This window comes from Ranitomeya imitator, unplaced genomic scaffold, assembly GCF_032444005.1.
Source record: "Ranitomeya imitator isolate aRanImi1 unplaced genomic scaffold, aRanImi1.pri SCAFFOLD_240, whole genome shotgun sequence".
NCBI classification, from domain to species: domain Eukaryota; kingdom Metazoa; phylum Chordata; class Amphibia; order Anura; family Dendrobatidae; genus Ranitomeya; species Ranitomeya imitator.
In genome coordinates, this window is record NW_027194554.1 from 15288 (window position 1) to 39082 (window position 23795).

At 38.0% G+C, this 23795-nt stretch overlaps 31 non-coding genes across 31 annotated transcripts; all 31 read left to right on the forward strand.

The window, feature by feature from the left end:
• Positions 1–368: 368 nt before the first annotated feature.
• On the forward strand, positions 369–461 carry TRNAI-UAU (transfer RNA isoleucine (anticodon UAU)). Its single transcript is given in 2 exon segments — positions 369–406; positions 426–461. It is a non-coding gene; the product is annotated as a tRNA-Ile (tRNA).
• A 447-nt stretch (positions 462–908) lies between these two features.
• Positions 909–981, forward strand: TRNAR-CCU (transfer RNA arginine (anticodon CCU)). Its single transcript has one exon. It is a non-coding gene; the product is annotated as a tRNA-Arg (tRNA).
• Positions 982–1833: 852 nt separating this feature from the next.
• Positions 1834–1926, forward strand: TRNAI-UAU (transfer RNA isoleucine (anticodon UAU)). The gene is given in 2 exon segments: positions 1834–1871; positions 1891–1926. It is a non-coding gene; the product is annotated as a tRNA-Ile (tRNA).
• A 447-nt stretch (positions 1927–2373) lies between these two features.
• On the forward strand, positions 2374–2446 carry TRNAR-CCU (transfer RNA arginine (anticodon CCU)). Its single transcript has one exon. It is a non-coding gene; the product is annotated as a tRNA-Arg (tRNA).
• An 852-nt stretch (positions 2447–3298) lies between these two features.
• Positions 3299–3391, forward strand: TRNAI-UAU (transfer RNA isoleucine (anticodon UAU)). The gene is given in 2 exon segments: positions 3299–3336; positions 3356–3391. It is a non-coding gene; the product is annotated as a tRNA-Ile (tRNA).
• A 447-nt stretch (positions 3392–3838) lies between these two features.
• Positions 3839–3911, forward strand: TRNAR-CCU (transfer RNA arginine (anticodon CCU)). The gene has a single exon. It is a non-coding gene; the product is annotated as a tRNA-Arg (tRNA).
• Positions 3912–4763: 852 nt separating this feature from the next.
• TRNAI-UAU (transfer RNA isoleucine (anticodon UAU)) lies at positions 4764–4856 on the forward strand. The gene is given in 2 exon segments: positions 4764–4801; positions 4821–4856. It is a non-coding gene; the product is annotated as a tRNA-Ile (tRNA).
• Positions 4857–5303: 447 nt separating this feature from the next.
• On the forward strand, positions 5304–5376 carry TRNAR-CCU (transfer RNA arginine (anticodon CCU)). The gene has a single exon. It is a non-coding gene; the product is annotated as a tRNA-Arg (tRNA).
• An 852-nt stretch (positions 5377–6228) lies between these two features.
• TRNAI-UAU (transfer RNA isoleucine (anticodon UAU)) lies at positions 6229–6321 on the forward strand. Its single transcript is given in 2 exon segments — positions 6229–6266; positions 6286–6321. It is a non-coding gene; the product is annotated as a tRNA-Ile (tRNA).
• Positions 6322–6768: 447 nt separating this feature from the next.
• Positions 6769–6841, forward strand: TRNAR-CCU (transfer RNA arginine (anticodon CCU)). Its single transcript has one exon. It is a non-coding gene; the product is annotated as a tRNA-Arg (tRNA).
• Positions 6842–7693: 852 nt separating this feature from the next.
• Positions 7694–7786, forward strand: TRNAI-UAU (transfer RNA isoleucine (anticodon UAU)). The gene is given in 2 exon segments: positions 7694–7731; positions 7751–7786. It is a non-coding gene; the product is annotated as a tRNA-Ile (tRNA).
• A 447-nt stretch (positions 7787–8233) lies between these two features.
• TRNAR-CCU (transfer RNA arginine (anticodon CCU)) lies at positions 8234–8306 on the forward strand. Its single transcript has one exon. It is a non-coding gene; the product is annotated as a tRNA-Arg (tRNA).
• An 852-nt stretch (positions 8307–9158) lies between these two features.
• Positions 9159–9251, forward strand: TRNAI-UAU (transfer RNA isoleucine (anticodon UAU)). The gene is given in 2 exon segments: positions 9159–9196; positions 9216–9251. It is a non-coding gene; the product is annotated as a tRNA-Ile (tRNA).
• A 447-nt stretch (positions 9252–9698) lies between these two features.
• Positions 9699–9771, forward strand: TRNAR-CCU (transfer RNA arginine (anticodon CCU)). Its single transcript has one exon. It is a non-coding gene; the product is annotated as a tRNA-Arg (tRNA).
• An 852-nt stretch (positions 9772–10623) lies between these two features.
• Positions 10624–10716, forward strand: TRNAI-UAU (transfer RNA isoleucine (anticodon UAU)). Its single transcript is given in 2 exon segments — positions 10624–10661; positions 10681–10716. It is a non-coding gene; the product is annotated as a tRNA-Ile (tRNA).
• A 447-nt stretch (positions 10717–11163) lies between these two features.
• TRNAR-CCU (transfer RNA arginine (anticodon CCU)) lies at positions 11164–11236 on the forward strand. The gene has a single exon. It is a non-coding gene; the product is annotated as a tRNA-Arg (tRNA).
• An 852-nt stretch (positions 11237–12088) lies between these two features.
• TRNAI-UAU (transfer RNA isoleucine (anticodon UAU)) lies at positions 12089–12181 on the forward strand. Its single transcript is given in 2 exon segments — positions 12089–12126; positions 12146–12181. It is a non-coding gene; the product is annotated as a tRNA-Ile (tRNA).
• Positions 12182–12628: 447 nt separating this feature from the next.
• TRNAR-CCU (transfer RNA arginine (anticodon CCU)) lies at positions 12629–12701 on the forward strand. The gene has a single exon. It is a non-coding gene; the product is annotated as a tRNA-Arg (tRNA).
• Positions 12702–13553: 852 nt separating this feature from the next.
• Positions 13554–13646, forward strand: TRNAI-UAU (transfer RNA isoleucine (anticodon UAU)). Its single transcript is given in 2 exon segments — positions 13554–13591; positions 13611–13646. It is a non-coding gene; the product is annotated as a tRNA-Ile (tRNA).
• A 447-nt stretch (positions 13647–14093) lies between these two features.
• Positions 14094–14166, forward strand: TRNAR-CCU (transfer RNA arginine (anticodon CCU)). Its single transcript has one exon. It is a non-coding gene; the product is annotated as a tRNA-Arg (tRNA).
• A 1391-nt stretch (positions 14167–15557) lies between these two features.
• On the forward strand, positions 15558–15630 carry TRNAR-CCU (transfer RNA arginine (anticodon CCU)). The gene has a single exon. It is a non-coding gene; the product is annotated as a tRNA-Arg (tRNA).
• An 852-nt stretch (positions 15631–16482) lies between these two features.
• On the forward strand, positions 16483–16575 carry TRNAI-UAU (transfer RNA isoleucine (anticodon UAU)). The gene is given in 2 exon segments: positions 16483–16520; positions 16540–16575. It is a non-coding gene; the product is annotated as a tRNA-Ile (tRNA).
• Positions 16576–17022: 447 nt separating this feature from the next.
• TRNAR-CCU (transfer RNA arginine (anticodon CCU)) lies at positions 17023–17095 on the forward strand. The gene has a single exon. It is a non-coding gene; the product is annotated as a tRNA-Arg (tRNA).
• Positions 17096–17947: 852 nt separating this feature from the next.
• TRNAI-UAU (transfer RNA isoleucine (anticodon UAU)) lies at positions 17948–18040 on the forward strand. Its single transcript is given in 2 exon segments — positions 17948–17985; positions 18005–18040. It is a non-coding gene; the product is annotated as a tRNA-Ile (tRNA).
• Positions 18041–18487: 447 nt separating this feature from the next.
• TRNAR-CCU (transfer RNA arginine (anticodon CCU)) lies at positions 18488–18560 on the forward strand. Its single transcript has one exon. It is a non-coding gene; the product is annotated as a tRNA-Arg (tRNA).
• An 852-nt stretch (positions 18561–19412) lies between these two features.
• Positions 19413–19505, forward strand: TRNAI-UAU (transfer RNA isoleucine (anticodon UAU)). The gene is given in 2 exon segments: positions 19413–19450; positions 19470–19505. It is a non-coding gene; the product is annotated as a tRNA-Ile (tRNA).
• Positions 19506–19954: 449 nt separating this feature from the next.
• TRNAR-CCU (transfer RNA arginine (anticodon CCU)) lies at positions 19955–20027 on the forward strand. Its single transcript has one exon. It is a non-coding gene; the product is annotated as a tRNA-Arg (tRNA).
• An 851-nt stretch (positions 20028–20878) lies between these two features.
• TRNAI-UAU (transfer RNA isoleucine (anticodon UAU)) lies at positions 20879–20971 on the forward strand. Its single transcript is given in 2 exon segments — positions 20879–20916; positions 20936–20971. It is a non-coding gene; the product is annotated as a tRNA-Ile (tRNA).
• A 447-nt stretch (positions 20972–21418) lies between these two features.
• On the forward strand, positions 21419–21491 carry TRNAR-CCU (transfer RNA arginine (anticodon CCU)). The gene has a single exon. It is a non-coding gene; the product is annotated as a tRNA-Arg (tRNA).
• An 852-nt stretch (positions 21492–22343) lies between these two features.
• TRNAI-UAU (transfer RNA isoleucine (anticodon UAU)) lies at positions 22344–22436 on the forward strand. The gene is given in 2 exon segments: positions 22344–22381; positions 22401–22436. It is a non-coding gene; the product is annotated as a tRNA-Ile (tRNA).
• A 447-nt stretch (positions 22437–22883) lies between these two features.
• TRNAR-CCU (transfer RNA arginine (anticodon CCU)) lies at positions 22884–22956 on the forward strand. The gene has a single exon. It is a non-coding gene; the product is annotated as a tRNA-Arg (tRNA).
• The last annotated feature ends 839 nt before the right edge of the window (positions 22957–23795 follow it).

The following is a 23795-nucleotide window of genomic DNA, read 5'->3' on the forward strand; positions in this document are numbered from 1 at the left end:
CCTCTGTACGCAGCTGTTAACACAGGATCTAGGAATCACAAAAGGTGATGTCACAGATGACCCTGCAGCCCCTGAATTCAGAAGAATTTTTTATATCGTCAATGTCTGTTCATTGCAGCAAATGTACGTGCGCATTTCCAGATCCAAAAAAAAACAGGATGTTTGAGTCTAAAATGACCCGGCGTCCAGTGTCTAAATTTCTCATTTTCATTTTTAATAAAGATCGTGATATGGTAAAATATATATTGTCAAACATTATAATAAAATCTTAGAAACCTGTTGTAAGCAATCATTAATTTTCTGAAGAACTATCCCATTTCATTTTTTTTTTCTTATAGAATGTATGTCGTAGGGGGTGTGCCCAGTCGGCTCCAGTGGCGCAATCGGTCAGCGCGCGGTACTTATAAAGCAGTAACTGTCGAGTGATGCCGAGGTTGTGAGTTCGACCCTCACCTGGAGCATTCTATTCTTGCCTTCGTTTTGTATTTTTTACTACTGAAGTCGTTGAAACGGTTCATGATCTAGCGCCAAGATTAAGAGAGAAATTTCAACGAGATATTTGTTGTTTAAGTTTTTGTATTTTTAAAAATTGCCGCAGGTTGGACAAGTCTACTGAGTCCCACCGTAATCTGGTGTCATAATTGAAAGGGAAATGTGGAAGCTATCTATTTAGTTTTTCAGGCTTCTGGTAGTCCAATAAACTTTCCATCATCGGCATTAGTAACGTACAGTGACCCGACAAAGTTAGCCCTGGCTCTCTTGTAAAATAAAGATGCATGTGCATTCGGACGGTTTGTTTCAATTTGGAGTTCAAACTTACAAGATCGTTCGTGATAACTCAATCAAAATTGAGTGCTGCACTCTTGTGGTAACCAAAAAAAGTCTAGATTTTTAAGCTACTCCATCAAGCCCCAGTGGCCTAATGGATAAGGCACTGGCCTCCTAAGCCAGGGATTGTGGGTTCAAGTCCCATCTGGGGTGCTTGTTGATTTCCCTTTCCGACAGCTTCTCATGGAAGTTTGATGGTGCATGTGTAAACCGTTCTCCTTGTCTTGTTTCTTCGTAAATTAGTTCTTGCAAACCTCTACCCTTTACAACGATCCTTTCCATGTACTGAGAGAAGCGTTAACACGCAATTGTGTGGCGGAAAAATATTGCATCTTAATTGTTTTCATCTTATCTTCATTTATGACCCAAATAACAAAGAGTATATTTTCTAAGATATGGTTATGCTTTCAACCACACAATATTTGCAAAGATCAAAAGAAAAAAATTATAATTGAAAAAATGTAAACGGTTTTTGAAACATTTTGGACAATGTTCTTTTTTTCATATCATGTTCTTTCTTACAAAACAAAATGAGAGTAATCTTTCAATTTTTACCCTGGCCATTGGGAACATTTTGGACTCAAACATCCTGCCGTTCTCCTAAATATCAGAGGTATGGTTACAAAGACTGACAACACCTCTGTACGCAGCTGTTAACACAGGATCTAGGAATCACAAAAGGTGATGTCACAGATGACCCTGCAGCCCCTGAATTCAGAAGAATTTTTTATATCATCAATGTCTGTTCATTGCAGCAAATGTACGTGCGCATTTCCAGATCCAAAAAAAAACAGGATGTTTGAGTCTAAAATGACCCGGCGTCCAGTGTCTAAATTTCTCATTTTCATTTTTAATAAAGATCGTGATATGGTAAAATATATATTGTCAAACATTATAATAAAATCTTAGAAACCTGTTGTAAGCAATCATTAATTTTCTGAAGAACTATCCCATTTCATTTTTTTTTTCTTATAGAATGTATGTCGTAGGGGGTGTGCCCAGTCGGCTCCAGTGGCGCAATCGGTCAGCGCGCGGTACTTATAAAGCAGTAACTGTCGAGTGATGCCGAGGTTGTGAGTTCGACCCTCACCTGGAGCATTCTATTCTTGCCTTCGTTTTGTATTTTTTACTACTGAAGTCGTTGAAACGGTTCATGATCTAGCGCCAAGATTAAGAGAGAAATTTCAACGAGATATTTGTTGTTTAAGTTTTTGTATTTTTAAAAATTGCCGCAGGTTGGACAAGTCTACTGAGTCCCACCGTAATCTGGTGTCATAATTGAAAGGGAAATGTGGAAGCTATCTATTTAGTTTTTCAGGCTTCTGGTAGTCCAATAAACTTTCCATCATCGGCATTAGTAACGTACAGTGACCCGACAAAGTTAGCCCTGGCTCTCTTGTAAAATAAAGATGCATGTGCATTCGGACGGTTTGTTTCAATTTGGAGTTCAAACTTACAAGATCGTTCGTGATAACTCAATCAAAATTGAGTGCTGCACTCTTGTGGTAACCAAAAAAAGTCTAGATTTTTAAGCTACTCCATCAAGCCCCAGTGGCCTAATGGATAAGGCACTGGCCTCCTAAGCCAGGGATTGTGGGTTCAAGTCCCATCTGGGGTGCTTGTTGATTTCCCTTTCCGACAGCTTCTCATGGAAGTTTGATGGTGCATGTGTAAACCGTTCTCCTTGTCTTGTTTCTTCGTAAATTAGTTCTTGCAAACCTCTACCCTTTACAACGATCCTTTCCATGTACTGAGAGAAGCGTTAACACGCAATTGTGTGGCGGAAAAATATTGCATCTTAATTGTTTTCATCTTATCTTCATTTATGACCCAAATAACAAAGAGTATATTTTCTAAGATATGGTTATGCTTTCAACCACACAATATTTGCAAAGATCAAAAGAAAAAAATTATAATTGAAAAAATGTAAACGGTTTTTGAAACATTTTGGACAATGTTCTTTTTTTCATATCATGTTCTTTCTTACAAAACAAAATGAGAGTAATCTTTCAATTTTTACCCTGGCCATTGGGAACATTTTGGACTCAAACATCCTGCCGTTCTCCTAAATATCAGAGGTATGGTTACAAAGACTGACAACACCTCTGTACGCAGCTGTTAACACAGGATCTAGGAATCACAAAAGGTGATGTCACAGATGACCCTGCAGCCCCTGAATTCAGAAGAATTTTTTATATCGTCAATGTCTGTTCATTGCAGCAAATGTACGTGCGCATTTCCAGATCCAAAAAAAAACAGGATGTTTGAGTCTAAAATGACCCGGCGTCCAGTGTCTAAATTTCTCATTTTCATTTTTAATAAAGATCGTGATATGGTAAAATATATATTGTCAAACATTATAATAAAATCTTAGAAACCTGTTGTAAGCAATCATTAATTTTCTGAAGAACTATCCCATTTCATTTTTTTTTTCTTATAGAATGTATGTCGTAGGGGGTGTGCCCAGTCGGCTCCAGTGGCGCAATCGGTCAGCGCGCGGTACTTATAAAGCAGTAACTGTCGAGTGATGCCGAGGTTGTGAGTTCGACCCTCACCTGGAGCATTCTATTCTTGCCTTCGTTTTGTATTTTTTACTACTGAAGTCGTTGAAACGGTTCATGATCTAGCGCCAAGATTAAGAGAGAAATTTCAACGAGATATTTGTTGTTTAAGTTTTTGTATTTTTAAAAATTGCCGCAGGTTGGACAAGTCTACTGAGTCCCACCGTAATCTGGTGTCATAATTGAAAGGGAAATGTGGAAGCTATCTATTTAGTTTTTCAGGCTTCTGGTAGTCCAATAAACTTTCCATCATCGGCATTAGTAACGTACAGTGACCCGACAAAGTTAGCCCTGGCTCTCTTGTAAAATAAAGATGCATGTGCATTCGGACGGTTTGTTTCAATTTGGAGTTCAAACTTACAAGATCGTTCGTGATAACTCAATCAAAATTGAGTGCTGCACTCTTGTGGTAACCAAAAAAAGTCTAGATTTTTAAGCTACTCCATCAAGCCCCAGTGGCCTAATGGATAAGGCACTGGCCTCCTAAGCCAGGGATTGTGGGTTCAAGTCCCATCTGGGGTGCTTGTTGATTTCCCTTTCCGACAGCTTCTCATGGAAGTTTGATGGTGCATGTGTAAACCGTTCTCCTTGTCTTGTTTCTTCGTAAATTAGTTCTTGCAAACCTCTACCCTTTACAACGATCCTTTCCATGTACTGAGAGAAGCGTTAACACGCAATTGTGTGGCGGAAAAATATTGCATCTTAATTGTTTTCATCTTATCTTCATTTATGACCCAAATAACAAAGAGTATATTTTCTAAGATATGGTTATGCTTTCAACCACACAATATTTGCAAAGATCAAAAGAAAAAAATTATAATTGAAAAAATGTAAACGGTTTTTGAAACATTTTGGACAATGTTCTTTTTTTCATATCATGTTCTTTCTTACAAAACAAAATGAGAGTAATCTTTCAATTTTTACCCTGGCCATTGGGAACATTTTGGACTCAAACATCCTGCCGTTCTCCTAAATATCAGAGGTATGGTTACAAAGACTGACAACACCTCTGTACGCAGCTGTTAACACAGGATCTAGGAATCACAAAAGGTGATGTCACAGATGACCCTGCAGCCCCTGAATTCAGAAGAATTTTTTATATCGTCAATGTCTGTTCATTGCAGCAAATGTACGTGCGCATTTCCAGATCCAAAAAAAAACAGGATGTTTGAGTCTAAAATGACCCGGCGTCCAGTGTCTAAATTTCTCATTTTCATTTTTAATAAAGATCGTGATATGGTAAAATATATATTGTCAAACATTATAATAAAATCTTAGAAACCTGTTGTAAGCAATCATTAATTTTCTGAAGAACTATCCCATTTCATTTTTTTTTTCTTATAGAATGTATGTCGTAGGGGGTGTGCCCAGTCGGCTCCAGTGGCGCAATCGGTCAGCGCGCGGTACTTATAAAGCAGTAACTGTCGAGTGATGCCGAGGTTGTGAGTTCGACCCTCACCTGGAGCATTCTATTCTTGCCTTCGTTTTGTATTTTTTACTACTGAAGTCGTTGAAACGGTTCATGCTCTAGCGCCAAGATTAAGAGAGAAATTTCAACGAGATATTTGTTGTTTAAGTTTTTGTATTTTTAAAAATTGCCGCAGGTTGGACAAGTCTACTGAGTCCCACCGTAATCTGGTGTCATAATTGAAAGGGAAATGTGGAAGCTATCTATTTAGTTTTTCAGGCTTCTGGTAGTCCAATAAACTTTCCATCATCGGCATTAGTAACGTACAGTGACCCGACAAAGTTAGCCCTGGCTCTCTTGTAAAATAAAGATGCATGTGCATTCGGACGGTTTGTTTCAATTTGGAGTTCAAACTTACAAGATCGTTCGTGATAACTCAATCAAAATTGAGTGCTGCACTCTTGTGGTAACCAAAAAAAGTCTAGATTTTTAAGCTACTCCATCAAGCCCCAGTGGCCTAATGGATAAGGCACTGGCCTCCTAAGCCAGGGATTGTGGGTTCAAGTCCCATCTGGGGTGCTTGTTGATTTCCCTTTCCGACAGCTTCTCATGGAAGTTTGATGGTGCATGTGTAAACCGTTCTCCTTGTCTTGTTTCTTCGTAAATTAGTTCTTGCAAACCTCTACCCTTTACAACGATCCTTTCCATGTACTGAGAGAAGCGTTAACACGCAATTGTGTGGCGGAAAAATATTGCATCTTAATTGTTTTCATCTTATCTTCATTTATGACCCAAATAACAAAGAGTATATTTTCTAAGATATGGTTATGCTTTCAACCACACAATATTTGCAAAGATCAAAAGAAAAAAATTATAATTGAAAAAATGTAAACGGTTTTTGAAACATTTTGGACAATGTTCTTTTTTTCATATCATGTTCTTTCTTACAAAACAAAATGAGAGTAATCTTTCAATTTTTACCCTGGCCATTGGGAACATTTTGGACTCAAACATCCTGCCGTTCTCCTAAATATCAGAGGTATGGTTACAAAGACTGACAACACCTCTGTACGCAGCTGTTAACACAGGATCTAGGAATCACAAAAGGTGATGTCACAGATGACCCTGCAGCCCCTGAATTCAGAAGAATTTTTTATATCGTCAATGTCTGTTCATTGCAGCAAATGTACGTGCGCATTTCCAGATCCAAAAAAAAACAGGATGTTTGAGTCTAAAATGACCCGGCGTCCAGTGTCTAAATTTCTCATTTTCATTTTTAATAAAGATCGTGATATGGTAAAATATATATTGTCAAACATTATAATAAAATCTTAGAAACCTGTTGTAAGCAATCATTAATTTTCTGAAGAACTATCCCATTTCATTTTTTTTTTCTTATAGAATGTATGTCGTAGGGGGTGTGCCCAGTCGGCTCCAGTGGCGCAATCGGTCAGCGCGCGGTACTTATAAAGCAGTAACTGTCGAGTGATGCCGAGGTTGTGAGTTCGACCCTCACCTGGAGCATTCTATTCTTGCCTTCGTTTTGTATTTTTTACTACTGAAGTCGTTGAAACGGTTCATGATCTAGCGCCAAGATTAAGAGAGAAATTTCAACGAGATATTTGTTGTTTAAGTTTTTGTATTTTTAAAAATTGCCGCAGGTTGGACAAGTCTACTGAGTCCCACCGTAATCTGGTGTCATAATTGAAAGGGAAATGTGGAAGCTATCTATTTAGTTTTTCAGGCTTCTGGTAGTCCAATAAACTTTCCATCATCGGCATTAGTAACGTACAGTGACCCGACAAAGTTAGCCCTGGCTCTCTTGTAAAATAAAGATGCATGTGCATTCGGACGGTTTGTTTCAATTTGGAGTTCAAACTTACAAGATCGTTCGTGATAACTCAATCAAAATTGAGTGCTGCACTCTTGTGGTAACCAAAAAAAGTCTAGATTTTTAAGCTACTCCATCAAGCCCCAGTGGCCTAATGGATAAGGCACTGGCCTCCTAAGCCAGGGATTGTGGGTTCAAGTCCCATCTGGGGTGCTTGTTGATTTCCCTTTCCGACAGCTTCTCATGGAAGTTTGATGGTGCATGTGTAAACCGTTCTCCTTGTCTTGTTTCTTCGTAAATTAGTTCTTGCAAACCTCTACCCTTTACAACGATCCTTTCCATGTACTGAGAGAAGCGTTAACACGCAATTGTGTGGCGGAAAAATATTGCATCTTAATTGTTTTCATCTTATCTTCATTTATGACCCAAATAACAAAGAGTATATTTTCTAAGATATGGTTATGCTTTCAACCACACAATATTTGCAAAGATCAAAAGAAAAAAATTATAATTGAAAAAATGTAAACGGTTTTTGAAACATTTTGGACAATGTTCTTTTTTTCATATCATGTTCTTTCTTACAAAACAAAATGAGAGTAATCTTTCAATTTTTACCCTGGCCATTGGGAACATTTTGGACTCAAACATCCTGCCGTTCTCCTAAATATCAGAGGTATGGTTACAAAGACTGACAACACCTCTGTACGCAGCTGTTAACACAGGATCTAGGAATCACAAAAGGTGATGTCACAGATGACCCTGCAGCCCCTGAATTCAGAAGAATTTTTTATATCGTCAATGTCTGTTCATTGCAGCAAATGTACGTGCGCATTTCCAGATCCAAAAAAAAACAGGATGTTTGAGTCTAAAATGACCCGGCGTCCAGTGTCTAAATTTCTCATTTTCATTTTTAATAAAGATCGTGATATGGTAAAATATATATTGTCAAACATTATAATAAAATCTTAGAAACCTGTTGTAAGCAATCATTAATTTTCTGAAGAACTATCCCATTTCATTTTTTTTTTCTTATAGAATGTATGTCGTAGGGGGTGTGCCCAGTCGGCTCCAGTGGCGCAATCGGTCAGCGCGCGGTACTTATAAAGCAGTAACTGTCGAGTGATGCCGAGGTTGTGAGTTCGACCCTCACCTGGAGCATTCTATTCTTGCCTTCGTTTTGTATTTTTTACTACTGAAGTCGTTGAAACGGTTCATGATCTAGCGCCAAGATTAAGAGAGAAATTTCAACGAGATATTTGTTGTTTAAGTTTTTGTATTTTTAAAAATTGCCGCAGGTTGGACAAGTCTACTGAGTCCCACCGTAATCTGGTGTCATAATTGAAAGGGAAATGTGGAAGCTATCTATTTAGTTTTTCAGGCTTCTGGTAGTCCAATAAACTTTCCATCATCGGCATTAGTAACGTACAGTGACCCGACAAAGTTAGCCCTGGCTCTCTTGTAAAATAAAGATGCATGTGCATTCGGACGGTTTGTTTCAATTTGGAGTTCAAACTTACAAGATCGTTCGTGATAACTCAATCAAAATTGAGTGCTGCACTCTTGTGGTAACCAAAAAAAGTCTAGATTTTTAAGCTACTCCATCAAGCCCCAGTGGCCTAATGGATAAGGCACTGGCCTCCTAAGCCAGGGATTGTGGGTTCAAGTCCCATCTGGGGTGCTTGTTGATTTCCCTTTCCGACAGCTTCTCATGGAAGTTTGATGGTGCATGTGTAAACCGTTCTCCTTGTCTTGTTTCTTCGTAAATTAGTTCTTGCAAACCTCTACCCTTTACAACGATCCTTTCCATGTACTGAGAGAAGCGTTAACACGCAATTGTGTGGCGGAAAAATATTGCATCTTAATTGTTTTCATCTTATCTTCATTTATGACCCAAATAACAAAGAGTATATTTTCTAAGATATGGTTATGCTTTCAACCACACAATATTTGCAAAGATCAAAAGAAAAAAATTATAATTGAAAAAATGTAAACGGTTTTTGAAACATTTTGGACAATGTTCTTTTTTTCATATCATGTTCTTTCTTACAAAACAAAATGAGAGTAATCTTTCAATTTTTACCCTGGCCATTGGGAACATTTTGGACTCAAACATCCTGCCGTTCTCCTAAATATCAGAGGTATGGTTACAAAGACTGACAACACCTCTGTACGCAGCTGTTAACACAGGATCTAGGAATCACAAAAGGTGATGTCACAGATGACCCTGCAGCCCCTGAATTCAGAAGAATTTTTTATATCGTCAATGTCTGTTCATTGCAGCAAATGTACGTGCGCATTTCCAGATCCAAAAAAAAACAGGATGTTTGAGTCTAAAATGACCCGGCGTCCAGTGTCTAAATTTCTCATTTTCATTTTTAATAAAGATCGTGATATGGTAAAATATATATTGTCAAACATTATAATAAAATCTTAGAAACCTGTTGTAAGCAATCATTAATTTTCTGAAGAACTATCCCATTTCATTTTTTTTTTCTTATAGAATGTATGTCGTAGGGGGTGTGCCCAGTCGGCTCCAGTGGCGCAATCGGTCAGCGCGCGGTACTTATAAAGCAGTAACTGTCGAGTGATGCCGAGGTTGTGAGTTCGACCCTCACCTGGAGCATTCTATTCTTGCCTTCGTTTTGTATTTTTTACTACTGAAGTCGTTGAAACGGTTCATGATCTAGCGCCAAGATTAAGAGAGAAATTTCAACGAGATATTTGTTGTTTAAGTTTTTGTATTTTTAAAAATTGCCGCAGGTTGGACAAGTCTACTGAGTCCCACCGTAATCTGGTGTCATAATTGAAAGGGAAATGTGGAAGCTATCTATTTAGTTTTTCAGGCTTCTGGTAGTCCAATAAACTTTCCATCATCGGCATTAGTAACGTACAGTGACCCGACAAAGTTAGCCCTGGCTCTCTTGTAAAATAAAGATGCATGTGCATTCGGACGGTTTGTTTCAATTTGGAGTTCAAACTTACAAGATCGTTCGTGATAACTCAATCAAAATTGAGTGCTGCACTCTTGTGGTAACCAAAAAAAGTCTAGATTTTTAAGCTACTCCATCAAGCCCCAGTGGCCTAATGGATAAGGCACTGGCCTCCTAAGCCAGGGATTGTGGGTTCAAGTCCCATCTGGGGTGCTTGTTGATTTCCCTTTCCGACAGCTTCTCATGGAAGTTTGATGGTGCATGTGTAAACCGTTCTCCTTGTCTTGTTTCTTCGTAAATTAGTTCTTGCAAACCTCTACCCTTTACAACGATCCTTTCCATGTACTGAGAGAAGCGTTAACACGCAATTGTGTGGCGGAAAAATATTGCATCTTAATTGTTTTCATCTTATCTTCATTTATGACCCAAATAACAAAGAGTATATTTTCTAAGATATGGTTATGCTTTCAACCACACAATATTTGCAAAGATCAAAAGAAAAAAATTATAATTGAAAAAATGTAAACGGTTTTTGAAACATTTTGGACAATGTTCTTTTTTTCATATCATGTTCTTTCTTACAAAACAAAATGAGAGTAATCTTTCAATTTTTACCCTGGCCATTGGGAACATTTTGGACTCAAACATCCTGCCGTTCTCCTAAATATCAGAGGTATGGTTACAAAGACTGACAACACCTCTGTACGCAGCTGTTAACACAGGATCTAGGAATCACAAAAGGTGATGTCACAGATGACCCTGCAGCCCCTGAATTCAGAAGAATTTTTTATATCGTCAATGTCTGTTCATTGCAGCAAATGTACGTGCGCATTTCCAGATCCAAAAAAAAACAGGATGTTTGAGTCTAAAATGACCCGGCGTCCAGTGTCTAAATTTCTCATTTTCATTTTTAATAAAGATCGTGATATGGTAAAATATATATTGTCAAACATTATAATAAAATCTTAGAAACCTGTTGTAAGCAATCATTAATTTTCTGAAGAACTATCCCATTTCATTTTTTTTTTCTTATAGAATGTATGTCGTAGGGGGTGTGCCCAGTCGGCTCCAGTGGCGCAATCGGTCAGCGCGCGGTACTTATAAAGCAGTAACTGTCGAGTGATGCCGAGGTTGTGAGTTCGACCCTCACCTGGAGCATTCTATTCTTGCCTTTGTTTTGTATTTTTTACTACTGAAGTCGTTGAAACGGTTCATGATCTAGCGCCAAGATTAAGAGAGAAATTTCAACGAGATATTTGTTGTTTAAGTTTTTGTATTTTTAAAAATTGCCGCAGGTTGGACAAGTCTACTGAGTCCCACCGTAATCTGGTGTCATAATTGAAAGGGAAATGTGGAAGCTATCTATTTAGTTTTTCAGGCTTCTGGTAGTCCAATAAACTTTCCATCATCGGCATTAGTAACGTACAGTGACCCGACAAAGTTAGCCCTGGCTCTCTTGTAAAATAAAGATGCATGTGCATTCGGACGGTTTGTTTCAATTTGGAGTTCAAACTTACAAGATCGTTCGTGATAACTCAATCAAAATTGAGTGCTGCACTCTTGTGGTAACCAAAAAAAGTCTAGATTTTTAAGCTACTCCATCAAGCCCCAGTGGCCTAATGGATAAGGCACTGGCCTCCTAAGCCAGGGATTGTGGGTTCAAGTCCCATCTGGGGTGCTTGTTGATTTCCCTTTCCGACAGCTTCTCATGGAAGTTTGATGGTGCATGTGTAAACCGTTCTCCTTGTCTTGTTTCTTCGTAAATTAGTTCTTGCAAACCTCTACCCTTTACAACGATCCTTTCCATGTACTGAGAGAAGCGTTAACACGCAATTGTGTGGCGGAAAAATATTGCATCTTAATTGTTTTCATCTTATCTTCATTTATGACCCAAATAACAAAGAGTATATTTTCTAAGATATGGTTATGCTTTCAACCACACAATATTTGCAAAGATCAAAAGAAAAAAATTATAATTGAAAAAATGTAAACGGTTTTTGAAACATTTTGGACAATGTTCTTTTTTTCATATCATGTTCTTTCTTACAAAACAAAATGAGAGTAATCTTTCAATTTTTACCCTGGCCATTGGGAACATTTTGGACTCAAACATCCTGCCGTTCTCCTAAATATCAGAGGTATGGTTACAAAGACTGACAACACCTCTGTACGCAGCTGTTAACACAGGATCTAGGAATCACAAAAGGTGATGTCACAGATGACCCTGCAGCCCCTGAATTCAGAAGAATTTTTTATATCGTCAATGTCTGTTCATTGCAGCAAATGTACGTGCGCATTTCCAGATCCAAAAAAAAACAGGATGTTTGAGTCTAAAATGACCCGGCGTCCAGTGTCTAAATTTCTCATTTTCATTTTTAATAAAGATCGTGATATGGTAAAATATATATTGTCAAACATTATAATAAAATCTTAGAAACCTGTTGTAAGCAATCATTAATTTTCTGAAGAACTATCCCATTTCATTTTTTTTTTCTTATAGAATGTATGTCGTAGGGGGTGTGCCCAGTCGGCTCCAGTGGCGCAATCGGTCAGCGCGCGGTACTTATAAAGCAGTAACTGTCGAGTGATGCCGAGGTTGTGAGTTCGACCCTCACCTGGAGCATTCTATTCTTGCCTTCGTTTTGTATTTTTTACTACTGAAGTCGTTGAAACGGTTCATGATCTAGCGCCAAGATTAAGAGAGAAATTTCAACGAGATATTTGTTGTTTAAGTTTTTGTATTTTTAAAAATTGCCGCAGGTTGGACAAGTCTACTGAGTCCCACCGTAATCTGGTGTCATAATTGAAAGGGAAATGTGGAAGCTATCTATTTAGTTTTTCAGGCTTCTGGTAGTCCAATAAACTTTCCATCATCGGCATTAGTAACGTACAGTGACCCGACAAAGTTAGCCCTGGCTCTCTTGTAAAATAAAGATGCATGTGCATTCGGACGGTTTGTTTCAATTTGGAGTTCAAACTTACAAGATCGTTCGTGATAACTCAATCAAAATTGAGTGCTGCACTCTTGTGGTAACCAAAAAAAGTCTAGATTTTTAAGCTACTCCATCAAGCCCCAGTGGCCTAATGGATAAGGCACTGGCCTCCTAAGCCAGGGATTGTGGGTTCAAGTCCCATCTGGGGTGCTTGTTGATTTCCCTTTCCGACAGCTTCTCATGGAAGTTTGATGGTGCACGTGTAAACCGTTCTCCTTGTCTTGTTTCTTCGTAAATTAGTTCTTGCAAACCTCTACCCTTTACAACGATCCTTTCCATGTACTGAGAGAAGCGTTAACACGCAATTGTGTGGCGGAAAAATATTGCATCTTAATTGTTTTCATCTTATCTTCATTTATGACCCAAATAACAAAGAGTATATTTTCTAAGATATGGTTATGCTTTCAACCACACAATATTTGCAAAGATCAAAAGAAAAAAATTATAATTGAAAAAATGTAAACGGTTTTTGAAACATTTTGGACAATGTTCTTTTTTTCATATCATGTTCTTTCTTACAAAACAAAATGAGAGTAATCTTTCAATTTTTACCCTGGCCATTGGGAACATTTTGGACTCAAACATCCTGCCGTTCTCCTAAATATCAGAGGTATGGTTACAAAGACTGACAACACCTCTGTACGCAGCTGTTAACACAGGATCTAGGAATCACAAAAGGTGATGTCACAGATGACCCTGCAGCCCCTGAATTCAGAATAATTTTTTATATCGTCAATGTCTGTTCATTGCAGCAAATGTACGTGCGCATTTCCAGATCCAAAAAAAAACAGGATGTTTGAGTCTAAAATGACCCGGCGTCCAGTGTCTAAATTTCTCATTTTCATTTTTAATAAAGATCGTGATATGGTAAAATATATATTGTCAAACATTATAATAAAATCTTAGAAACCTGTTGTAAGCAATCATTAATTTTCTGAAGAACTATCCCATTTCATTTTTTTTTTCTTATAGAATGTATGTCGTAGGGGGTGTGCCCAGTCGGCTCCAGTGGCGCAATCGGTCAGCGCGCGGTACTTATAAAGCAGTAACTGTCGAGTGATGCCGAGGTTGTGAGTTCGACCCTCACCTGGAGCATTCTATTCTTGCCTTCGTTTTGTATTTTTTACTACTGAAGTCGTTGAAACGGTTCATGATCTAGCGCCAAGATTAAGAGAGAAATTTCAACGAGATATTTGTTGTTTAAGTTTTTGTATTTTTAAAAATTGCCGCAGGTTGGACAAGTCTACTGAGTCCCACCGTAATCTGGTGTCATAATTGAAAGGGAAATGTGGAAGCTATCTATTTAGTTTTTCAGGCTTCTGGTAGTCCAATAAACTTTCCATCATCGGCATTAGTAACGTACAGTGACCCGACAAAGTTAGCCCTGGCTCTCTTGTAAAATAAAGATGCATGTGCATTCGGACGGTTTGTTTCAATTTGGAGTTCAAACTTACAAGATCGTTCGTGATAACTCAATCAAAATTGAGTGCTGCACTCTTGTGGTAACCAAAAAAAGTCTAGATTTTTAAGCTACTCCATCAAGCCCCAGTGGCCTAATGGATAAGGCACTGGCCTCCTAAGCCAGGGATTGTGGGTTCAAGTCCCATCTGGGGTGCTTGTTGATTTCCCTTTCCGACAGCTTCTCATGGAAGTTTGATGGTGCACGTGTAAACCGTTCTCCTTGTCTTGTTTCTTCGTAAATTAGTTCTTGCAAACCTCTACCCTTTACAACGATCCTTTCCATGTACTGAGAGAAGCGTTAACACGCAATTGTGTGGCGGAAAAATATTGCATCTTAATTGTTTTCATCTTATCTTCATTTATGACCCAAATAACAAAGAGTATATTTTCTAAGATATGGTTATGCTTTCAACCACACAATATTTGCAAAGATCAAAAGAAAAAAATTATAATTGAAAAAATGTAAACGGTTTTTGAAACATTTTGGACAATGTTCTTTTTTTCATATCATGTTCTTTCTTACAAAACAAAATGAGAGTAATCTTTCAATTTTACCCTGGCCATTGGGAACATTTTGGACTCAAACATCCTGCCGTTCTCCTAAATATCAGAGGTATGGTTACAAAGACTGACAACACCTCTGTACGCAGCTGTTAACACAGGATCTAGGAATCACAAAAGGTGATGTCACAGATGACCCTGCAGCCCCTGAATTCAGAAGAATTTTTTATATCGTCAATGTCTGTTCATTGCAGCAAATGTACGTGCGCATTTCCAGATCCAAAAAAAAACAGGATGTTTGAGTCTAAAATGACCCGGCGTCCAGTGTCTAAATTTCTCATTTTCATTTTTAATAAAGATCGTGATATGGTAAAATATATATTGTCAAACATTATAATAAAATCTTAGAAACCTGTTGTAAGCAATCATTAATTTTCTGAAGAACTATCCCATTTCATTTTTTTTTTCTTATAGAATGTATGTCGTAGGGGGTGTGCCCAGTCGGCTCCAGTGGCGCAATCGGTCAGCACGCGGTACTTATAAAGCAGTAACTGTCGAGTGATGCCGAGGTTGTGAGTTCGACCCTCACCTGGAGCATTCTATTCTTGCCTTCGTTTTGTATTTTTTACTACTGAAGTCGTTGAAACGGTTCATGATCTAGCGCCAAGATTAAGAGAGAAATTTCAACGAGATATTTGTTGTTTAAGTTTTTGTATTTTTAAAAATTGCCGCAGGTTGGACAAGTCTACTGAGTCCCACCGTAATCTGGTGTCATAATTGAAAGGGAAATGTGGAAGCTATCTATTTAGTTTTTCAGGCTTCTGGTAGTCCAATAAACTTTCCATCATCGGCATTAGTAACGTACAGTGACCCGACAAAGTTAGCCCTGGCTCTCTTGTAAAATAAAGATGCATGTGCATTCGGACGGTTTGTTTCAATTTGGAGTTCAAACTTACAAGATCGTTCGTGATAACTCAATCAAAATTGAGTGCTGCACTCTTGTGGTAACCAAAAAAAGTCTAGATTTTTAAGCTACTCCATCAAGCCCCAGTGGCCTAATGGATAAGGCACTGGCCTCCTAAGCCAGGGATTGTGGGTTCAAGTCCCATCTGGGGTGCTTGTTGATTTCCCTTTCCGACAGCTTCTCATGGAAGTTTGATGGTGCATGTGTAAACCGTTCTCCTTGTCTTGTTTCTTCGTAAATTAGTTCTTGCAAACCTCTACCCTTTACAACGATCCTTTCCATGTACTGAGAGAAGCGTTAACACGCAATTGTGTGGCGGAAAAATATTGCATCTTAATTGTTTTCATCTTATCTTCATTTATGACCCAAATAACAAAGAGTATATTTTCTAAGATATGGTTATGCTTTCAACCACACAATATTTGCAAAGATCAAAAGAAAAAAATTATAATTGAAAAAATGTAAACGGTTTTTGAAACATTTTGGACAATGTTCTTTTTTTCATATCATGTTCTTTCTTACAAAACAAAATGAGAGTAATCTTTCAATTTTTACCCTGGCCATTGGGAACATTTTGGACTCAAACATCCTGCCGTTCTCCTAAATATCAGAGGTATGGTTACAAAGACTGACAACACCTCTGTACGCAGCTGTTAACACAGGATCTAGGAATCACAAAAGGTGATGTCACAGATGACCCTGCAGCCCCTGAATTCAGAAGAATTTTTTATATCGTCAATGTCTGTTCATTGCAGCAAATGTACGTGCGCATTTCCAGATCCAAAAAAAAACAGGATGTTCGAGTCTAAAATGACCCGGCGTCCAGTGTCTAAATTTCTCATTTTCATTTTTAATAAAGATCGTGATATGGTAAAATATATATTGTCAAACATTATAATAAAATCTTAGAAACCTGTTGTAAGCAATCATTAATTTTCTGAAGAACTATCCCATTTCATTTTTTTTTTCTTATAGAATGTATGTCGTAGGGGGTGTGCCCAGTCGGCTCCAGTGGCGCAATCGGTCAGCGCGCGGTACTTATAAAGCAGTAACTGTCGAGTGATGCCGAGGTTGTGAGTTCGACCCTCACCTGGAGCATTCTATTCTTGCCTTCGTTTTGTATTTTTTACTACTGAAGTCGTTGAAACGGTTCATGATCTAGCGCCAAGATTAAGAGAGAAATTTCAACGAGATATTTGTTGTTTAAGTTTTTGTATTTTTAAAAATTGCCGCAGGTTGGACAAGTCTACTGAGTCCCACCGTAATCTGGTGTCATAATTGAAAGGGAAATGTGGAAGCTATCTATTTAGTTTTTCAGGCTTCTGGTAGTCCAATAAACTTTCCATCATCGGCATTAGTAACGTACAGTGACCCGACAAAGTTAGCCCTGGCTCTCTTGTAAAATAAAGATGCATGTGCATTCGGACGGTTTGTTTCAATTTGGAGTTCAAACTTACAAGATCGTTCGTGATAACTCAATCAAAATTGAGTGCTGCACTCTTGTGGTAACCAAAAAAAGTCTAGATTTTTAAGCTACTCCATCAAGCCCCAGTGGCCTAATGGATAAGGCACTGGCCTCCTAAGCCAGGGATTGTGGGTTCAAGTCCCATCTGGGGTGCTTGTTGATTTCCCTTTCCGACAGCTTCTCATGGAAGTTTGATGGTGCATGTGTAAACCGTTCTCCTTGTCTTGTTTCTTCGTAAATTAGTTCTTGCAAACCTCTACCCTTTACAACGATCCTTTCCATGTACTGAGAGAAGCGTTAACACGCAATTGTGTGGCGGAAAAATATTGCATCTTAATTGTTTTCATCTTATCTTCATTTATGACCCAAATAACAAAGAGTATATTTTCTAAGATATGGTTATGCTTTCAACCACACAATATTTGCAAAGATCAAAAGAAAAAAATTATAATTGAAAAAATGTAAACGGTTTTTGAAACATTTTGGACAATGTTCTTTTTTTCATATCATGTTCTTTCTTACAAAACAAAATGAGAGTAATCTTTCAATTTTTACCCTGGCCATTGGGAACATTTTGGACTCAAACATCCTGCCGTTCTCCTAAATATCAGAGGTATGGTTACAAAGACTGACAACACCTCTGTACGCAGCTGTTAACACAGGATCTAGGAATCACAAAAGGTGATGTCACAGATGACCCTGCAGCCCCTGAATTCAGAAGAATTTTTTATATCGTCAATGTCTGTTCATTGCAGCAAATGTACGTGCGCATTTCCAGATCCAAAAAAAAACAGGATGTTTGAGTCTAAAATGACCCGGCGTCCAGTGTCTAAATTTCTCATTTTCATTTTTAATAAAGATCGTGATATGGTAAAATATATATTGTCAAACATTATAATAAAATCTTAGAAACCTGTTGTAAGCAATCATTAATTTTCTGAAGAACTATCCCATTTCATTTTTTTTTTCTTATAGAATGTATGTCGTAGGGGGTGTGCCCAGTCGGCTCCAGTGGCGCAATCGGTCAGCGCGCGGTACTTATAAAGCAGTAACTGTCGAGTGATGCCGAGGTTGTGAGTTCGACCCTCACCTGGAGCATTCTATTCTTGCCTTCGTTTTGTATTTTTTACTACTGAAGTCGTTGAAACGGTTCATGATCTAGCGCCAAGATTAAGAGAGAAATTTCAACGAGATATTTGTTGTTTAAGTTTTTGTATTTTTAAAAATTGCCGCAGGTTGGACAAGTCTACTGAGTCCCACCGTAATCTGGTGTCATAATTGAAAGGGAAATGTGGAAGCTATCTATTTAGTTTTTCAGGCTTCTGGTAGTCCAATAAACTTTCCATCATCGGCATTAGTAACGTACAGTGACCCGACAAAGTTAGCCCTGGCTCTCTTGTAAAATAAAGATGCATGTGCATTCGGACGGTTTGTTTCAATTTGGAGTTCAAACTTACAAGATCGTTCGTGATAACTCAATCAAAATTGAGTGCTGCACTCTTGTGGTAACCAAAAAAAGTCTAGATTTTTAAGCTACTCCATCAAGCCCCAGTGGCCTAATGGATAAGGCACTGGCCTCCTAAGCCAGGGATTGTGGGTTCAAGTCCCATCTGGGGTGCTTGTTGATTTCCCTTTCCGACAGCTTCTCATGGAAGTTTGATGGTGCATGTGTAAACCGTTCTCCTTGTCTTGTTTCTTCGTAAATTAGTTCTTGCAAACCTCTACCCTTTACAACGATCCTTTCCATGTACTGAGAGAAGCGTTAACACGCAATTGTGTGGCGGAAAAATATTGCATCTTAATTGTTTTCATCTTATCTTCATTTATGACCCAAATAACAAAGAGTATATTTTCTAAGATATGGTTATGCTTTCAACCACACAATATTTGCAAAGATCAAAAGAAAAAAATTATAATTGAAAAAATGTAAACGGTTTTTGAAACATTTTGGACAATGTTCTTTTTTTCATATCATGTTCTTTCTTACAAAACAAAATGAGAGTAATCTTTCAATTTTTACCCTGGCCATTGGGAACATTTTGGACTCAAACATCCTGCCGTTCTCCTAAATATCAGAGGTATGGTTACAAAGACTGACAACACCTCTGTACGCAGCTGTTAACACAGGATCTAGGAATCACAAAAGGTGATGTCACAGATGACCCTGCAGCCCCTGAATTCAGAAGAATTTTTTATATCGTCAATGTCTGTTCATTGCAGCAAATGTACGTGCGCATTTCCAGATCCAAAAAAAAACAGGATGTTTGAGTCTAAAATGACCCGGCGTCCAGTGTCTAAATTTCTCATTTTCATTTTTAATAAAGATCGTGATATGGTAAAATATATATTGTCAAACATTATAATAAAATCTTAGAAACCTGTTGTAAGCAATCATTAATTTTCTGAAGAACTATCCCATTTCATTTTTTTTTTCTTATAGAATGTATGTCGTAGGGGGTGTGCCCAGTCGGCTCCAGTGGCGCAATCGGTCAGCGCGCGGTACTTATAAAGCAGTAACTGTCGAGTGATGCCGAGGTTGTGAGTTCGACCCTCACCTGGAGCATTCTATTCTTGCCTTCGTTTTGTATTTTTTACTACTGAAGTCGTTGAAACGGTTCATGATCTAGCGCCAAGATTAAGAGAGAAATTTCAACGAGATATTTGTTGTTTAAGTTTTTGTATTTTTAAAAATTGCCGCAGGTTGGACAAGTCTACTGAGTCCCACCGTAATCTGGTGTCATAATTGAAAGGGAAATGTGGAAGCTATCTATTTAGTTTTTCAGGCTTCTGGTAGTCCAATAAACTTTCCATCATCGGCATTAGTAACGTACAGTGACCCGACAAAGTTAGCCCTGGCTCTCTTGTAAAATAAAGATGCATGTGCATTCGGACGGTTTGTTTCAATTTGGAGTTCAAACTTACAAGATCGTTCGTGATAACTCAATCAAAATTGAGTGCTGCACTCTTGTGGTAACCAAACAAAATGTCTAGATTTTAAAGCTACTCCATCAAGCCCCAGTGGCCTAATGGATAAGGCACTGGCCTCCTAAGCCAGGGATTGTGGGTTCAAGTCCCATCTGGGGTGCTTGTTGATTTCCCTTTCCGACAGCTTCTCATGGAAGTTTGATGGTGCATGTGTAAACCGTTCTCCTTGTCTTGTTTCTTCGTAAATTAGTTCTTGCAAACCTCTACCCTTTACAACGATCCTTTCCATGTACTGAGAGAAGCGTTAACACGCAATTGTGTGGCGGAAAAATATTGCATCTTAATTGTTTTCATCTTATCTTCATTTATGACCCAAATAACAAAGAGTATATTTTCTAAGATATGGTTATGCTTTCAACCACACAATATTTGCAAAGATCAAAAGAAAAAAATTATAATTGAAAAAATGTAAACGGTTTTTGAAACATTTTGGACAATGTTCTTTTTTTCATATCATGTTCTTTCTTACAAAACAAAATGAGAGTAATCTTTCAATTTTTACCCTGGCCATTGGGAACATTTTGGACTCAAACATCCTGCCGTTCTCCTAAATATCAGAGGTATGGTTACAAAGACTGACAACACCTCTGTACGCAGCTGTTAACACAGGATCTAGGAATCACAAAAGGTGATGTCACAGATGACCCTGCAGCCCCTGAATTCAGAAGAATTTTTTATATCGTCAATGTCTGTTCATTGCAGCAAATGTACGTGCGCATTTCCAGATCCAAAAAAAAACAGGATGTTTGAGTCTAAAATGACCCGGCGTCCAGTGTCTAAATTTCTCATTTTCATTTTTAATAAAGATCGTGATATGGTAAAATATATATTGTCAAACATTATAATAAAATCTTAGAAACCTGTTGTAAGCAATCATTAATTTTCTGAAGAACTATCCCATTTCATTTTTTTTTCTTATAGAATGTATGTCGTAGGGGGTGTGCCCAGTCGGCTCCAGTGGCGCAATCGGTCAGCGCGCGGTACTTATAAAGCAGTAACTGTCGAGTGATGCCGAGGTTGTGAGTTCGACCCTCACCTGGAGCATTCTATTCTTGCCTTCGTTTTGTATTTTTTACTACTGAAGTCGTTGAAACGGTTCATGATCTAGCGCCAAGATTAAGAGAGAAATTTCAACGAGATATTTGTTGTTTAAGTTTTTGTATTTTTAAAAATTGCCGCAGGTTGGACAAGTCTACTGAGTCCCACCGTAATCTGGTGTCATAATTGAAAGGGAAATGTGGAAGCTATCTATTTAGTTTTTCAGGCTTCTGGTAGTCCAATAAACTTTCCATCATCGGCATTAGTAACGTACAGTGACCCGACAAAGTTAGCCCTGGCTCTCTTGTAAAATAAAGATGCATGTGCATTCGGACGGTTTGTTTCAATTTGGAGTTCAAACTTACAAGATCGTTCGTGATAACTCAATCAAAATTGAGTGCTGCACTCTTGTGGTAACCAAAAAAAGTCTAGATTTTTAAGCTACTCCATCAAGCCCCAGTGGCCTAATGGATAAGGCACTGGCCTCCTAAGCCAGGGATTGTGGGTTCAAGTCCCATCTGGGGTGCTTGTTGATTTCCCTTTCCGACAGCTTCTCATGGAAGTTTGATGGTGCATGTGTAAACCGTTCTCCTTGTCTTGTTTCTTCGTAAATTAGTTCTTGCAAACCTCTACCCTTTACAACGATCCTTTCCATGTACTGAGAGAAGCGTTAACACGCAATTGTGTGGCGGAAAAATATTGCATCTTAATTGTTTTCATCTTATCTTCATTTATGACCCAAATAACAAAGAGTATATTTTCTAAGATATGGTTATGCTTTCAACCACACAATATTTGCAAAGATCAAAAGAAAAAAATTATAATTGAAAAAATGTAAACGGTTTTTGAAACATTTTGGACAATGTTCTTTTTTTCATATCATGTTCTTTCTTACAAAACAAAATGAGAGTAATCTTTCAATTTTTACCCTGGCCATTGGGAACATTTTGGACTCAAACATCCTGCCGTTCTCCTAAATATCAGAGGTATGGTTACAAAGACTGACAACACCTCTGTACGCAGCTGTTAACACAGGATCTAGGAATCACAAAAGGTGATGTCACAGATGACCCTGCAGCCCCTGAATTCAGAAGAATTTTTTATATCGTCAATGTCTGTTCATTGCAGCAAATGTACGTGCGCATTTCCAGATCCAAAAAAAAACAGGATGTTTGAGTCTAAAATGACCCGGCGTCCAGTGTCTAAATTTCTCATTTTCATTTTTAATAAAGATCGTGATATGGTAAAATATATATTGTCAAACATTATAATAAAATCTTAGAAACCTGTTGTAAGCAATCATTAATTTTCTGAAGAACTATCCCATTTCATTTTTTTTTTCTTATAGAATGTATGTCGTAGGGGGTGTGCCCAGTCGGCTCCAGTGGCGCAATCGGTCAGCGCGCGGTACTTATAAAGCAGTAACTGTCGAGTGATGCCGAGGTTGTGAGTTCGACCCTCACCTGGAGCATTCTATTCTTGCCTTCGTTTTGTATTTTTTACTACTGAAGTCGTTGAAACGGTTCATGATCTAGCGCCAAGATTAAGAGAGAAATTTCAACGAGATATTTGTTGTTTAAGTTTTTGTATTTTTAAAAATTGCCGCAGGTTGGACAAGTCTACTGAGTCCCACCGTAATCTGGTGTCATAATTGAAAGGGAAATGTGGAAGCTATCTATTTAGTTTTTCAGGCTTCTGGTAGTCCAATAAACTTTCCATCATCGGCATTAGTAACGTACAGTGACCCGACAAAGTTAGCCCTGGCTCTCTTGTAAAATAAAGATGCATGTGCATTCGGACGGTTTGTTTCAATTTGGAGTTCAAACTTACAAGATCGTTCGTGATAACTCAATCAAAATTGAGTGCTGCACTCTTGTGGTAACCAAAAAAAGTCTAGATTTTTAAGCTACTCCATCAAGCCCCAGTGGCCTAATGGATAAGGCACTGGCCTCCTAAGCCAGGGATTGTGGGTTCAAGTCCCATCTGGGGTGCTTGTTGATTTCCCTTTCCGACAGCTTCTCATGGAAGTTTGATGGTGCATGTGTAAACCGTTCTCCTTGTCTTGTTTCTTCGTAAATTAGTTCTTGCAAACCTCTACCCTTTACAACGATCCTTTCCATGTACTGAGAGAAGCGTTAACACGCAATTGTGTGGCGGAAAAATATTGCATCTTAATTGTTTTCATCTTATCTTCATTTATGACCCAAATAACAAAGAGTATATTTTCTAAGATATGGTTATGCTTTCAACCACACAATATTTGCAAAGATCAAAAGAAAAAAATTATAATTGAAAAAATGTAAACGGTTTTTGAAACATTTTGGACAATGTTCTTTTTTTCATATCATGTTCTTTCTTACAAAACAAAATGAGAGTAATCTTTCAATTTTTACCCTGGCCATTGGGAACATTTTGGACTCAAACATCCTGCCGTTCTCCTAAATATCAGAGGTATGGTTACAAAGACTGACAACACCTCTGTACGCAGCTGTTAACACAGGATCTAGGAATCACAAAAGGTGATGTCACAGATGACCCTGCAGCCCCTGAATTCAGAAGAATTTTTTATATCGTCAATGTCTGTTCATTGCAGCAAATGTACGTGCGCATTTCCAGATCCAAAAAAAAACAGGATGTTTGAGTCTAAAATGACCCGGCGTCCAGTGTCTAAATTTCTCATTTTCATTTTTAATAAAGATCGTGATATGGTAAAATATATATTGTCAAACATTATAATAAAATCTTAGAAACCTGTTGTAAGCAATCATTAATTTTCTGAAGAACTATCCCATTTCATTTTTTTTTTCTTATAGAATGTATGTCGTAGGGG